Genomic DNA, 17,709 nt, shown 5'->3' on the forward strand with positions numbered 1-17,709 from the left:
GTAGAATAATGACTCGAACTTGGATGATTGATGCAAATATGAGTGACCGCACCTACAAGGATGGTTTAGCTGAATTTTATGAATTCGTTTCGAACAATTTGAAAGGTTCTTCTAGTATTTCATGTCCTTGTGAAAGATGTGGTAATATTAGCTATATGGCTTTTCCGGACGTTAAAATACACCTAGAAAAGTGGAGATTTAGTCTATCCTATACACGTTGGATTTTTCATGGGGAATCATTAGAGGAAGAGAATAACTCTGAAGAAGATGATGTTGAGGTACACGAAAGGCTAACCGATGATCTGAGTTTTCCGAGTTTTTGAGTTGGAAGAGTTGGAAGTAGAGAAGTTGAATGTTGGGTCTATAGATAATGAAGAGAATGATGATGAGTCGATTGCTTTTGAAGATGTAGGTGATGACACTAGTAATTGGGATGACCTTAAAAACATGTATGAGAAGTTGTGTGAGTGTGAAGCACCTCTGTATCCTGGTTGTAAGTTCACAAAAATGTCGGCTGTGGTGAAGTTGTATAATATCAAGGGGGCAAATGGGGTGAGTGACACGTGTTTCACTAGTTTTCTAGCCTTGATAAAGGAGTTGCTTCCTGATGGTAATGTTCTACCTGTTAAGACATATGAGGCGAAAAAAATAATAAGAGGAGTGGGTATGAAATATGAGAAAATACATGCATGTCCAAATGATTGCATATTGTATCAGAAATTATATCAAAACTTAACCAATTGCCCTAAATGTTTGTTGTGGCGTTATAAGGATAAGGAAGGGATCCTGGCTAAGGTGTTGTGGTATTTTCCATTTATACCAAGAGTCATAAGGATTTATGCGAATCCCGATGATTCAAAAATGTTAACTTGGCATGAAACAGGAAGAATAAATGATGGAAAGCTAAGACACCCGGCAGATGGTATACAATGGAAATCGTTCGACGCTAAGTATCCCGAGTTCGACAATGAACCTAGAAACTTACGTCTAGCGCTGTCCACTGATGGAATGAACCCACACGGAAACATGAGTAGCCAACATAGTACTTGGCCAGTAGTGTTGGCTATTTATAACTTACCTCCATATGTGTGCATGAAAAGAAAGTATTTGATGTTGTCGTTGTTAATTTCCGGTTCTAAACAACCTGGAAATAATATAGATGTATATTTGGAACCTCTTCTAGAGGATTTGCGATTGTTGTGGGATAGTGGGATAGAAGTATTTGATGCATATAAGAACGAAACTTTCAATTTGAGAGCGATGTTATTGTGTACAATAACTGACTATCCGGCTTATGGCGACCTTTCCGGGTACACACAGTTCATGGGAAAGAGGCTTGTCCATTGTGTGGGGAGGATATCGAGTCTGAATACTTGAAGTCTTCTCGTAAGTATGTGTATATGGGAAATAGGAGGTTCTTGTATCATGACCATTGTCATCGCAAGATGCAGAAAGCATTCAATGGAAGACAAGAACTTCGTCATCCTCCTACAATTTTGAGTGGGCATGAAGTTTATCAGAAAGTAAAGTATATTGAGATAGATTATGGGAAGAAGAGCGGCTCTAAATTGTCTACTCGTGGGTATAAGAAAAGATCCATATTTTTTGATAAACTTCCATATTGGCACGACTGGAGGTCGGCATTGCCTCGATTTCATGCACATTGAGAAAAATGTCTGTGATAATATTATCAATACCCTTCTGAATGTTCCTGGTAAAATAAAGGATAACACCGCAGCTAGGGAAGATATGAAAATGATGGGTATTAGACTAGAGTTGGCACCACGGAAGAGAGGTAATCGTACATTTTTACCGCCAGCAGCTTATACCCTTTCACGTAATGAGAAAAAAGAGTTTTGTGCATGCTTGAATGGAATTAAAGTGCCACATGGTTATTCGTCGAACATCAAAAGCCTAGTGTCGATGCAAGACCTAAAACTCACCGGGTTAAAGTCACATGATTGTCACACTTTGATGCAACAATTACTACCTGTGGCTATTCGTTCCATTTTACCTGAAAAGGTAAGATATGCTATAACTAGATTCTGTCTCTTCTTCCAGTCCATATGCGAGAAAGTCATAGATCCCAATGACGCGGATTCATTTCAGGACCTCATTGTAACCTCTCTTTGTTAGTTGAAAATGTATTTTTCACCCTCTTTCTTCACTATCATGATTCATCTGACCATTCACTTGGTTAGGGAGATTTTGTACCTTGGGCCCGTGTACTTGAGATACCAGTATCCTTTCGAAAGATTGATGAAAGTCTACAAGGACTATACATATAATCGGTATCGTCCGGAAGGTTGTATTGCTGAACGCGCTATTTTAGACGAAGCTCTTTCATATTGTTACGCTCATCTCTCCCCTGAGGAGTTGATTGGCATTCCTAAGAATCGTCATAGTGACTGGATGACCGGAAAAGGTATTAGGGGCCGGGTTGAAAAAATTGTGACACGTGAAATGTTGCATTTAGCACACATGTATGTGCTAAACAACGAAGATGAGGTGCAACCTTATATTCAACAACACAAAGATGAGCTCAAATACGATCACCTAAACAAGACCGAGAAGTGGATTGCGAACGAGCATACGAAGACGTTTGCAGGGTGGTTTAGGAATATTGTCTTAGAGTGTACGGATCAAACTGGTGATGACATCTCTCCTAGGTTACTACGTCTTGGTTTAGGTCCAAATGTCAGGGTCACCTTTTACAACAGTTTTGCCATTAATGGATATACTTTTTACACCCGCGAGCAAGATGAGTTGAGCACAATGCAAAATAGTGGTGTGAGTTCTGAATTTGAGGCAATGCACTTTGCTACTTCAAAAGATAAAAAGCCTATTTGGGGAAAATGCCTTTATTATGGTGTTATTCAAGAAATATTGGTACTAGATTACATTGATTTCACCATGCCTTTGTTTCGATGTAACTGGGTTGATAACAACATCCATTGTGTCCGAAAGGATAAGATGGGATTTACGTTGGTCAATCTGGGTAAGGTTGGCAATAATAAGGATGATCCTTTCATAATGGCATCCCAAGCTAAACAAGTATTCTATGTCACTGATCCTATGGATAAGAAGTGGCCTGTTGTACTGTCTATAAGGAGTAGAAGGAGTAGTCCATCCGATAATGGTGTGATGATCAGGTTGTCGTTTTTGAGGGAATGGATCACTCTACCACTGTATCTTATTTCGACGATGTTGACACTGATCATGAGGACACTAAAAGCATCTATATGCGTGATGACCATGGTGAAGGTATTTGGGTTAACGAAGAAACTATGACATCCAAGAAACGTCCCCGATCCTGAGATAGTTCATCATGACACCATGATATGGACGACCAACATTTTGAGTCATTTTCAGACCAATAATTTGATGGTTTAATTTATTGGTAAATCAATAATGGTCATTGTTAAATAAAAATTCCCAAATTTGCATGGCATGGTAAATCTTGTAGCTTAGATATGCAGTATGCATGCATGCTAGTGTTGTCTTATGTTCTTGATCTTATTATTAGATGTGGATGCTGGTGTTGAAATTACTGAATAATGTTTCAGTATATGGCGCTTCTTTATTAAGATATGTATATATTGTTACAGGTTTGGACTGTAATGGAATTACAGTAATTTTTTTTAAAAAAAAAGGTTCAACAATAACAACGGTTATATTTAAATTACCCGTTGTTAATACTTTCAACAACGGTTATAGTTACATTACCCGTTGTTATTACTTTCAACAACGGTTGTATTATCCCTACCCGTTGTCATTGATTTTTTTGACATATTTCATTTTGGCGCAAATTTGGTGAAAATATATTACAACGGGTATATTTTAACCGTTGTAATAAAGTTTTGACAACGGTTGACTTATTTTGACCCGTTGTTATTAACATATAACAACGGTTTTCCTTTTAGAACCCGTTGTCAATAGTCTGTCTTAATAAAAAACTAATTTACAAATACATACACCCACAACACCAGTTCAACCGTTGGTATCCTGAGTTAATTCTTCTCTCTTCCTCGCTTTTTACATTCTCGTTGCCGGCCGTCGCCCAATTTCCGACGCCCAGATTCCGTTACCTTCCCTTATCATCCTGCTCGTTCTCTTTATCATCATCATCATCAGGTATGTTCACTTTAATTTTGTGTTTCGTCATTAGGGTTTTAAGACGATCATCTTTTTTCTTTTTCATGCATCTGGTTGTTTTTCGTCTTCTTTGTTATCTTTATCATCCCGCATCATCTACTTCACTCCTCTTATTAGGGTTTAGGATTTTAGAAGCTCAATCTGTTGTTTTAAATTTTCATTCCTATTAGGGTTTAGGGTTTTAGATAATACTCTGCATGTACGTTGTTAAGTTGTTAATTTCGTATATCATTCATATTTGGGTTTTAGGATTATCATGGGTGAAAAACGGAAAAGAAGTCAAAAGAATAATAAGCCTGAGGATAATAAGCCTGGTGAGATGGGTGCTACGAAGTGCCAGAAAGTCCTTGCAGCTATAGCCACTAAACAGTCGTCAGAAATAACATGGAGCTCGAAGGGTTTCCCTACTGGTCCAAATGCGGGTTATTTCTCCAGTTGGATTGGATGTTGCACAAGACATTTTGTGCCTATCCATTTAGATGATGTTAGAAGTTTGAATCCAAAATTGGCGGAGTTATACTTGGCTCGTGTAAAAGAAGGCTTTATTATACCCGATGAAAGCCATGATAAGTATTTAATGCATAAGGCGGCGGATGTCCCACAAGCGGTGGAGGTGTGACGTTGCTAGGGATTGGTTGTATGTGGACAAGGCAATGGGGGAGATGCGTAAGAGCCCACCGGAAAACAAGTGTCCCACCATCAGTCAGGAACAATGGGATCTTTTCAAAACGATGAGATCTACTGAGAAGTTTCAGGTTAAATATCCTCGCCTTTTAACGATTTACCTATCATTTTTTTAATTAATGAGTCCTTTATATAATCTTTTTATTATCTCATCTACTTGCGCTTTTTTATAATTATTTGAAGGCCGTTAGTAGAAGAAATCGTGCTAACATTTCATGCAAGAAGGGGAAATGGTATGGTTCTCGAGGCGGTTACAGAAAGATAGAAGAGAACCTCGTAAGTAGCATGCATTATTCCCCTGTGAGACTTTATTTTTTTAATCACACTTGGACTTGTATTGATACACATTTACATTAATAAATGTTACCATGTTAATGTGTAGGTGGCAAAGGGAGTGAAAGAGGTGGATCGGCATGTAACTTATAAAGAAGGGCACACGCCTAAAGGATCCCGGTCGCGTGACAAATATGATGAGGAAGTGTTGGCCAACATAGTAAGCATTATTTTATTAAGACGAGTTCATTACTAACTTTATTATTTTAGTCACAAATATAATTTGAAGTTTATTTAATATATTATTGGACAACGTATTGAAAGAGGTAGAAGAAGGGAAATTCACTCCCAGTGGTCGTAATGACGTTCTTGCTAGAGCGATCGGCCGACCCGAACATCCAGGTTGTTTGAGGGGCGTCCCGTTACAGGTTGGCATAACGAAATATTATGGGACAACTGCCCCGATAAAGAAGAAAAGGAAGACTAAGTCTGAGAAGGCTGACATGGTACCATTTATTCTATTGTTTTCATTTAAGTTCAATTGATATGTTATTGTTGGGATAAAAATTGCTGACACATTACATTCTTGGCACGCAGCTTTAGTTAATGGCATCCGTACTACTAAAGTTGAATCTTTGGAGGCAAGCTTTAGAAGAAGAAGTGAAGATGATGGAGGATGTCATTTGTAAAGGGGGTAATAAGGTACAACAGATTGGTCAAGAGGCCGAGAACACTGCTACCTTGGCAATACATGCTGAGAAGGAAGTATCGGTCAACGAGATTCAGAAAGATCAGGTACCTAATGCTTCTGAAGCTGTGACTACTAAAGCCGATCAGGTACCACCTAATACTTCCTTATTTTTCTTTTCTTTCTTTTTTGGGTAAGATCGGGGGTGTGTTCCTGCCAACTCTAATGCTATAACTTCTGACATCGTGCCATTGGTTAATTTTATTAGGTAAATAATGGGTCTGAAAAGGAGATGCAACTTGAGAAGACGGCTGATGGAAAACAGCATACATCCCCTTCAAGTCAGTTCCCTGTTTTCAGTAAGGTATGCATACATGAAGTGTTTAATTAGTTAAATTTATATGAATTCTATTAAATTTTGGGATATAATAATGTATGTGTATATTCTTCAGGCCGTAAACAAGAGGGTAGTAGTTATTCTTGCTGACCCTAAATTCGAAAATCCAAATGTGCGTGTTGGTCGGGGTCTCGTAGAAATGCACACCAAATCAGCCGCGGTAACTGTAGTAGTTCATGGCGAAAAACTTTTGCCGAATCATAGAAAAGTAGAGATAACTACATTCTTTCCAGGCCATGAAAATCATCAACCGCTGTCCGATTCGTGACGACATTACCATTCGGGAGATGCGGTTGGGAGTTTCATCCAATGGCTCGAAACTAACATCTACTTGGCTCGGTCGTCTCGCCTCAAGAAACGAAAAGCGATTGGGGTTAGAAGAAATACCTTTATATATATGTTACATTTTTAATTGTTGAATGTTTTTATATGTTAAATTTATATGTTATTTTTTTTTGTAGGGAACAAAAAAGCCGGCTTTGGCGGGTAAGCCTAATGTCTGGGGACTTGATGAGGTATTTAATTAACTTCTCCATTTTTATGAAAACCTCCCTTTAATTTTTGTTGTTTCTGTATATATTTTTAAAAAGCATGGAAATTTTTTGTATGTGTAGGGAACAGAAAAGTCGGCTAAGGCGGATAAGCCTAAGTCCCCGGATATGCCAACTACCTCGTCCAGACAACAACTTGATGAGGTATTTAATTAACTTCTCCATTTTTTTAAAAACCTCGCTCCCATAATTATATTTTGTCTGTATTTCTAAAAAACATGCATGGTAATTTTGTGTAGGGGACAAAAAAGACTGATAAGCCTAAGTCCCCAGTCATACCTGCTACTACTACCTCATCATTGAAAGAGTAGGTTGACGAGGTATTTAGTTAAGTATGCTTTTATTTTTATTACTCCAACTAGGATATGTTACCTTTGGATTTTTTATTATTTTAATTATCTACATGTGTAGGCTGGTGGTAGTAGCACAAAATCAAAGAATCATTATTTCCCCGACCTGAAAGAAGTTAGGAGTTTAAACTCCACACAATATACTAGGAAGGATTACATGCAAAAAGTAAGGACGGCGACGATGAGAAAAGCGCATGAGGAGGCTTTGCGTCGCACAGCCACCGAGCAATTGATAGTTATTCGCTCGAGGAGGATATTCTAGGTGCTGAGCGCGAAGCACTTATGTCATGGGATATGCTAGCCATTTGGGCTGGCCTAGACCACATTGATGTGGCACACCTATTTGTTTGGATGAAGTAAGTTTCTTAATAAATAATTTCATATTCTAATATTCTGACTACTAGATAGTGTTTTAATTAAATACCGGAATTAATACCGTAATAATGTAGGATATTGAAATTGAGAGTGATCCTCGAGAAGAAGATTCCATCTGATCAATACGGATTCCTGTGCCCCTATGTTTTATCTTTATTTATTCCGGATTTCTCGTTCGAAGAACGGGTAGATTATATTGCTCAGCAATTGGCGACAACCAAGAAGCTGATTTTTGCCGCTTATAATGAAAAAGGGTAACAAACAAATTAATATTACGTTTCCCCCTACAATTGCATTTTCATAACTAATATATGTACTTGTTAATAATAATGATGTCTCTTGATGTAGGACTCATTGGGTGCTAGCAGCCATCATGCCGACAAAGAAGAAAGTTTTTTGGTTGGACTCTTTACATAATCCACCAAGCGAGACTTTTAAGCGCTTGATTAATAAGTAAGTTTATAATACTGATTTATTTATAATAATATTAAGTTTCAATTTTTATTTATAGCAAAAAGCTCATTTTTGTCCCTAAAAAAATAAGTGTCTGCCTCTTTTTTTTAAAAAAAAATGGGCCTTTGAGAAGAGAAGAGCTAACGAGCAGGATCAACCCACTAAATATGCTGATGATGGCCCTGATTTTATTACGATAACAGGGGTACGTGGTCAAATACAATACATTAAGTGCAAAAATCTGTGTTTAATACTAATACAATACCTAAAGTTCAAGATTCTGATGTGAGCCTTCTCTCGTCTGTTTGGTTTTATGTAATAATAGGCCCCTCGCCAGCCGGATAGCATACAATGTGGATACTACGTTTGTCGGTTCATGTTGGAGATTATTAGGCGAAGATATATCCTTATTCCAGAAAAGGTTAGTAATTTAATAATGTGTTACGTTTATTACTTTTTTGATGTTGCTATGCAGTATTTGATGTTGTTACAATAATGTCTTGTCTTTAATTTGTTTTTTCCGCAGTATGTAATCAACCCGTCACCAGAGATTCAGCAGTACTCAAGTGTAGATATAGACGAGGTAAGGGACATGTTGGGCAAATACGTCTTAGAAAATAGAAATGCATGATACTCAGAGTTTAGATCAGCTTATTAGTAAATTTTTTGTTGAAGTTAGGGAATGATGATTAGTTCATGTAAATTTAACTCCTTGTAAGTATATATATATATATATATATATATATATATATATATATATAATGCTGCTGTTGTGGTTGAATTGAATCTATTGAGTTCGATGAACCCAGTGTGATTTATCTTTGGTCTTTGGTATATGGTTCTTGATATATGCAGGTTTTTGAATGGCATGAAACAAATTTAATTTATAAAAACATTAGGAGTTCGTAATAAAAACGGTTACTAAAAAAAACCGTTGTGAAGACCTTTCACAACGGTTACTAAAAACAAAACCGTTGTGAATACCTTTCACAAATACCGCGCATAATATTCAACAACAGGTTTTAAACGAAGAACCGTTGTTAAAAGTCTTCACAATTTTGGAGGGAAAGTTACAACAACGGGTTTTAAACTAAGAACCGTTGTTACTACAAATTTTAACAACGGGAATGTACCATATACCCGTTGTTAAAAGTCTTAACAATTTTGGAGGGAAAGTTACAACAACGGTTATTAAACTAAGAATCGTTGTTATATTATTCCCACCAAATTTTTGAAACACTTTCCACAACGGCTTATACGCTAAAACAACGGCTTTTAACCGTGTTGAATACTTTCTACAACGGTTTAAGTAAATAACTTAACCGTTGTAAATACCTTTTACAACGGCCGCTTTAACAACGTCCGCTTTTTGTTTTTACAACGGTTTCTACCCGTTGTTATTGACTGTATCTATAGTAGTGTTCCAAGTCGAACGAAGAAATCAAAAAGGTTCTAAAATTTCAAAATACAACATGAAAATAAAGACAATGCAAAATAAAGCCAACCTTCCATCGATCTAGCACCATGGGCGGCTATATACAGCATCCCCCAAGATCTTCTAGGCTTGCTTTTCTTTGCCCTTGTCCTTGCTTGGATTCGCTTATTACATAAAATGGGAGTAATCATCACAACTTGTATCAAAATACTAAAGTTGAGAATGAAACATAAAAGATATGGATAGTTATTTACCTATTGGAATAACTTTTCCAGCTTTGATATCGCCAAGGTACTTTGAACAATTCCTCTTCCAATGCCCAACACCATTACAATAGTGGCATTTGTCCCCGGAGGGGGAAACCCTTCTTGGGCTTAGAGGAGCTAGCTTCTCAAGCCTTTCCTTTGTTCTTGTAGGGAGTTTGCTTCTTTCCCGTATTGCCACCTTTCTTAAAATTTCCTTTGCTCTTTTGCCCATGTCCCTTTCGGCTTGCACAAACATTTTGTGCAATTCATCAAGGGAAACTTTCAATTTTTGCATATTAAAATTCACCCTGTATTGAACATATGCCTTAACCTTGTTCATGGAATGAAGAATTCGGTCAATGATGAGTTCTTCGGGAATTTCTACCTTTTGCATTTTTTAAGTCTCAACATGCTCCATCAACTTGAGCACATGAGGGCTAACTTTTTGGCCCTCATTGATGTTGAGATCAAAGAATGCGGATGCCGCTTCATACTGAATGATCCTCGGAGCTTGTGAAAACATGGTCACAAGCTTCGTATAGATCTCATAGGCGGTGCTAATCTTTATAGCACTCCATTGGAGTTCGGCCTCCATAAAGAAGATCAACACATTTTTTATTGCGGCCGACTCCTTTTGGTAAGTCTCATAGGCTTGCCTAGCGGCGGGAGTAGACCTTGCGGTAGGTGCGGCGGGAGAGGCCTCGGTAAGGTAACGAAGCTTGTCGTCACCCTCCGCGGCCAAGCGAAGTTGTGCGTCCCAATCGGCGAAATTGGACCCATTCTTTTCTAATTTACAACGATCCATGAAGGATCGGAGCCATGAAACATTGGTGAGAGTCTTTGAGCTAGTGGTTGAGTTCCATTGCAATTTAGAAAACAATTTCGACTACTAAATAAGAAGTGAAGGAATTAATAAACATCTATCGTTTTAAGAATACTTGTAAAAATTTTAAACAAGTTTTAAGCATTTATATAGTGACCTCTACCCAAATATTATAAATGATCCCGAGATCCAAATTCATATCAATTCGGGCGCGGTGAGCCGATTTATCCTTTATTAATGTAACTCGGTGGAACTCTTTAATCGATTCTACTTCTAGAACTCTCGGTCGATAAAATTACTTTAATATTTATCTTTAGCCCGGAACACATGCGACTACGTTCACGAATACTTCCGTTGAGCTCAATCCAAATTTCGATGTAATAACAATTTACTACCCACTTACCCAACGTAACAAGTTTAGCACCCCCGTGAGCCTAGCCTACTTCCTTATGAAATTAGGACTCATGGTTCTACTATTTGGTAAGGCTAATTCTTAATTATTATTTAGTGAGAGGTCATGTCAATTTATTATCTATCTCTTTTTAAGTGAACTAAAGCGGTGAACTATGATAGTCATAATTGACACGGTCGATGACTCGATAAAATAATATGCATGTGTAGTTATGGCGATTTGGCTAGGCATGCAAACATATAAAACAAATGCAAAGCAAAAAGATAAAATCCTACTATGGCATTCCTAAAATAGTAAATCTAATAAACTATTTACAAACTCGGAAACCAACTGCATTGGTCCCTTGAACTTCATATGGCACGCAATTCATGGCAACACTGTCTTTGTCGGACCGTCTTCTCGAATGGCACCGTCTTCAAGGCATTCCGGAATAAATAAATTACATAGCTTTTCTACTTTATACATTATAAAAAGGAAAAACTAAAATAAAAAATAAAAGTGATACGAGATCACATTAATTACAACCGAATCGATATCCCCATTTATTTCGGGAAATATCAATTAAAAATTAAGGCCATACTAAGTACAAATTACATAATTCAAAATTATATAAAATAAAATATGACAATCATAATAAAAATACAGCATTAATATATGTATGAAACAAGCCATGTGATGTGCTAAATCGCCTTATTTAAGTTAATATCGTATATTGGGTCCGGTTTTATGGATTATTGTGACTATTAACTTATTAAAATCGCACAATATTACATAAATCAAATCTATGTCCAAGTTAATTACCCCAACCTTCTTAGGACTCAAAAATTTAGTCATCACTAAATATTTGACAATAATTCAACTTGATATTTTATAATTGCTCTTTAAACACTATTATTCATAATAATAAGAAAATAATTCCCAAAAAGTCATAGAAATTCAAAAATTTCAAAATCACAATTTTGTATATTCTGGAAAATTAAAATTTTAACCCTTTAATTCCAAATTAAACATAAAATTATGCAATAAATCAAAATTAAAATTTTGAATATACTAAACAAGTTTGTAGAACCTGTAAATGACAATTTTTAAGTCGAATAATCGAATTTACGAAACATAACATGCAACTTTTGATCTGATGTTCATATCATATATACAATATTGGGAAAAAATTTCATTCCATAAAATTCATTTTAGCAATTTTTGCTAAAATAGTCACTATTTATATGATTTTTAAATCTAAAAATCATAAATCATGCAAAATAGAACCATTTCATCTCGAAATTTACATACAGTGTGTAAATATTGCATGTGACAACATACTAAAATTACATGGGCATTAACGAAGTCTAACCATTTTTAACCAAAATACCTCCATTTAATCAATTTTTGTCATGTAAAAATCATAAAACATGCAATATAAAACCATTTTATACGAAATTTTACATACAACTAGTTTTAGTCCCGTGCAAAAAATGCACAGGTTTGCGTAATATTACTCTCAGATAATATAATTTAATAAATAAGGATAAAATTATGTTGCAGGTTATATTAATGATAAAATTATGTTACAGATTATATTAATATACTAAAGGCTGAGTTAATATTTTTTTATTCTTAAAACTTTCATAGTTTTTTATTCTTAAAAATTCGACATACATATAATGTACTCTCTCCGATTCATTTGTTTTTAAAAATTTTAATTCTCACATATTATGAACAACTTTACAAAATAAAATTTAAGGTGGTCATTGGTATATTAGTGTCTTTTATCCGTATTTTACGAACTTGCTAATTTTTGTGTGACTCTTAGTCTCATTATTTGTAGAGATGTTTGATTAAAATATCCTTTATAAATAATATAAAATATAAAAAATAACTATATTGAGTCATAAAATATAACTAAAATATTTTACTTTATACAATAGTTTACATTTATAAAAATGGCAAAGGAAGAGGATATAATTTTATGTTAATGTTATATCAATGACATTTCTCTTTTAAAATTCGTAGTTAATAATATTCTTCATAATCGTTGTTTAAAGATGATAGTAAAGAATATTAATAAGGCAAAAAAAAAATTGAAGATAAAAAATGATTTCAGATTAAGAGTGTTAGCTATGCAAAAGTATGTTATTCAAAGGAGTCTTGCAATCATGGTTAGATTGAAATAGTAGAAGTGACGGGGTATCATCCTAGTTGATGTACAGAGTATTATAAATGATAGTGTATTATGTACCAAAAAAAATGATAGTGTATTATTTGTAAATTTTTAACGTTTAATGAATGAATTGTATAATTGTAGAAATATGAAGTTAGAAATAGAAATATTACAATTAAAGATCCTGAAATTAAGGAGCACTACTTTTAGAGATAGAAAAGTCTTCCTGTTTCCCTAAAATGAAGGGACCAATGAAAAGGCTTAAAAAAACCTAGCTTTTATATTAGGTAGATGTGTAAAATATGCATGTGAGGTTGTGTAAAAATTTCAAGGTCAAAATCATAGTCTAACTAATTTTAGCATTTTAGGTGACATTTTATTCAATAAAATGTAATAAAAATACTAAAAATCATACTCCCTCCCAGTCAAAATAAACTTCCCTATTTCCTTTTCCGTCTATTCACAATAACCTCCCTATTTCCTTTTTTGGTAAGTGTTTGTATGGTCCAAATTTAATTGTATGGTGGGGTAGTGTATTTGTGTGGTTGAAATTTAATTATATGGTGGGGTAGTGTGTTTCCTTAATATTTGTGCCAAAATGAAATGGGAGGTTTATTGTGAATGGGAGGGAGTATTAAAGAGCAATAAAATACCATAAATCATCAAAATGACCTAAAATCAATTAAGGGCCAGAATGTTATTCATGTAAAAAAAATTATGTGGCCTTTATCATCATAAATCACAAAATACAAGTTTTATATGTTAACATTTTAACCCGGAAAACAAAACTGATTATGCATGCAACAACTCTTGCTCTGATACCAATTGTAAGCTTCATTAACCTCTTATTAGACATTTCTAATAACTATATATTTATTAGTTAAGTCATAAACTAAAAGGATCTTATGCATGCAAAACAAAATGATACAAAGTAAGAAGAAATCGATTAATCTTACATTGAGGGCCGAAATGGTTTATACTAATTGGTCTCCTACCAAGTTAATCTTCTTAAAGAAAAATCCAAATGCCCAATAAAACTGATGTAAAATCTAGTCGATTTTATGGATTTAAACAGTACGTTGGACTGTTCGATTTTGTTGTAAAACACGCAGCGGACTATTAGACTTTTTATTTGATTTTATATGTTTTTGAACGAAAATTAAGAGGATATGACGTGAATAAACTCTCCTCCCTCGCAAGGAACTCGAACTCACACACGACTGGGTTTTGTGACTCTCACCTTGCAAGGATCAACCACACTCTAATCTCTCCCTCGCAAGAAAGAAATAAGACTCTCAAAGCTCGCAAGCAATAAGCAACAAGAAAACTTGTATTAATCTCTAAACTTGAATGAATAAAACTGAATACAAAAGTCCCTATTTATACTATAAGGAAACCGACCTCCCTTCCCTAAACTTCCTTAACTTGTCCTAAACTGATTAGGAAATCCGACCCATATTATGGCAAATTGCCTTATTACAATCTTGCTAAGATTAGGAAAGAAACTATAAGGAAATAACAACACTACCTTAAATTTGTTGACTAGAATTAGGAAAGCAAAAATAAAGAAACTAATAATCTTAAACACCTCCATCAAAGACCGACCTTGACCCTCCTTGGTTGGCGTGTTGACTTAGACGGACTCCAACCCGTCACCTTGACTTCTCCATGCTATCATATTCACGATACTTGAGCCCATTTTGAAACCTTCAGAAATGTGAGTTACATTTCGACTAATTAAGACTTCATTTTCATTTTCTTGAGTGCTCCCGCATCATTCTCCCCTTCTTTTTGAGAATTTGACCTCAAATTTTCGTCATCTAAGTATGGTGACAAATCTCCAACATTGAATGTCGCACTTACACCTCCATACTCACTTGGCAATTCTAACTTGTAGGCATTAGTCCCATAGCTTTCAAGTATCTTGAATGGTCCATAGGCTCTTGGCATCAACTTATTCTTCCTCTTGGATGGAAAACGTTCCTTCCTTAAGTGTAACCATACTAAATCCCCAACTTTGAAAACAGGTTGCTTTCGATGTTTATTTGCTTTCTCCTTGTATCTAGCATTGGCTTTCTCGATTTGTGCTTTAACTTGCTCACAAACTCGAAAAAATGCAGCTTGTCTTTCCTTTGCTTCGAAACTCAACACCTCTTTCTTTGGTATAGGAACCAAATCAATAGGAAGATACGGATTCACCCCATAAACAATCTCGAATGGTGATCTTCCCGTAGTCATTGACGGCGTTCGGTTATATGCAAACTCAGCATTAGCTAACTTAACATCCCAATCTTTCGTACTCTTGCTAACCAAACCTCGTAACAAGCTTCCCAAAGTTCTATTAGTCACCTCGGTTTGTCCATCTGTTTGTGGATGATGAGAAGTACTAAATAACAACTTCGTTCCAACCAATCTCCATAATGTCTTCCAAAAGTAGCTTAAGAACTTAACATCTCGATCCGACACAATAGTAAGCGGAATACCATGTAATCGAACAATCTCTTTGTAATAAAGTTCAGCAATATTAGTAGCGTCATCGGTTTTATGACATGGGATGAAATGCGCCATCTTTGAAAATCGATCCACAACAACCATAATTGAATCCTTTCCTCTTTGAGTTCTAGGTAAACCAAGTATAAAGTCCATACTTACCTCATTCCACGGTTGTGTAGGTACGGGCAGGGGCGTATAAAGTCCCTTATTGAACGTACTCTTTGCCTTTTGACACACCACACACTTAGCCACGATCTCTTGCACATCTTTGCTCATCTTTGGCCAATAAAAATGCTCACTCAAAACATCATTAGTCTTGTTTACTCCAAAGTGTCCAGCTATTGCACCACCATGAGCTTCACGAATCAAAAGCTCTCGAATTGAACCGTTGGGAATACATAATCGATTGCCCTTGAGAATGGATAACCGTCTTGAACAAAGTATATAACCCCGTTGGCTCAATAATCTCCTTAGCAAAATCTGGATCAGTTTTGTACTGACTCTTTGATATGTTCAAACCCAAGCATTCTCGCATCTAACTCGATCAATAAAGTATGTCTTCGAGACAATGCATCAACAACAACATTAGAAGCTCCCGTCTTATACTTTGATGAGAAAGTAAAAGATTGTAGAAACTCAACCCACTTGGCATGTCTTTGATTTAACTTCATTTGTCCATGAATATGCTTCAATGCTTCATGATCCGAATGTAACACAAATGGTTTAGGTCGCAAATAATGACCCCAATGATCCAATGCTCTCACAATTTCATAGAAATCCTTATCATAAGTCGAGTAATTCAATCGCGCACCACCCAACTTCTCACTAAAGTAAGCTCCGGTCGTTTATCTTGCACCAAAACAGCCCCAATCCCAACTCCACTCGCATCACACTCAACTTCGAACAATTTGTCAAAATTAGGAAGTGTTAAAACAGGTGCGGAGCTTAGTTTAGATTTTACCTCTTGAATGCCTTCTCGCACTAGGAGTCCATACAAACTCACCCTTCTTCGTCAACTCGGTTATAGGCGCCATGATTGTACTGAAATTTTGAATAAATCTTCGATAAAACGAAGCCAAACCATGGAAACTACGAACCTCAGTTGTTGATTTAGGAACCGGCCATGCCTTGATTGCCTCCACTTTGGACGGATCCATGCTTACACCATTCTCACCAACAATATACCCTAGGAACACCACGCTTGGCATCATGAATGTACACTTCTCCATTTTGCCATATAGTTTCTGTTTTCATAGCATTTTAAACACTTCACGGAGATGTTCAATATGTTCCTCTTTTCTCTTGCTATAAATAAGAATGTCATCGAGATACACCACAACAAACTTGTTTAAGAACGGCCTCAATACTTCATTCATCAACCTCATAAACGAACTAGGAGCATTGCAAAGACCAAATGGCATAACGAGCCACTCATACAACCCTTGCTTAGTCTTGAACGCTGTCTTCCAATCGTCACCTTCACGAATTATCATTTGATGATAGCCACTTCGTAAATCAAGCTTCGAAAATACTCGTGACCCACTCAACTCGTCAAACATATCATCCAACCTCGGCATAGGAAATCGATATTTTATTGTGATATTGTTAACGGCCCTACTATCAATACACATCCTCCAAGTCCCATCTTTCTTTGGAACCAATAGAGTGATGTACGGCACAAGGACTCAAACTTTCTTGAACATAACCCCTATCAATTAACTCTTGCACTTGTCTTTGTAATTCTTTTGCTTCTTCGGGATTACAACGATAGGCTGGTTTATTTGGCAACTGAGCTCCTGGAATTAAGTCAATTTGATGTTCAATACCTCTTAAAGGAGGTAATCCAACCGGTAATTCTTCGGGAAATACATCGCAAAACTCTTTTAATAGCCCTTGAACTTCACGGCTGCTTCCTTCACCATTGGCTTCTAATTCACGAACCATAAGAACATAGGCTGGTTCTCCACGAGCTAGAACCTCTTCAATCTCACGAGCTTCCATAAATAAGCTCCCCTTCTTTGATTTCAGCTCCTTGATTTTATTAGGCGATAAAGGCTTCAAATTGAATGTTGTTTTGCCCTTGGTCACACTATATATGTTAGTTCTTCCATCATGTTCAACCTTTCGATCAAATTGCCAGGGTCGTCCCAATAGAATATGGCACGCACTCATAGGAATCACGTCGCACCAAATATCATCATTATAAGGTCCCAAACT

At 36.1% G+C, this 17,709-nt stretch overlaps 1 long non-coding RNA gene across 1 annotated transcript; it reads left to right on the forward strand.

Annotated features, from left to right (window-relative positions):
• The first annotated feature begins 7,656 nt into the window (after positions 1–7,656).
• Positions 7,657–8,603, forward strand: LOC141633854 (uncharacterized). The gene is made up of 4 exons (XR_012538609.1): positions 7,657–7,727; positions 7,822–7,926; positions 8,252–8,347; positions 8,453–8,603. It is a non-coding gene; the product is annotated as an uncharacterized LOC141633854 (long non-coding RNA).
• The last annotated feature ends 9,106 nt before the right edge of the window (positions 8,604–17,709 follow it).

This window comes from Silene latifolia, chromosome Y, assembly GCF_048544455.1.
Source record: "Silene latifolia isolate original U9 population chromosome Y, ASM4854445v1, whole genome shotgun sequence".
In the NCBI taxonomy this organism is placed as follows: domain Eukaryota; kingdom Viridiplantae; phylum Streptophyta; class Magnoliopsida; order Caryophyllales; family Caryophyllaceae; genus Silene; species Silene latifolia.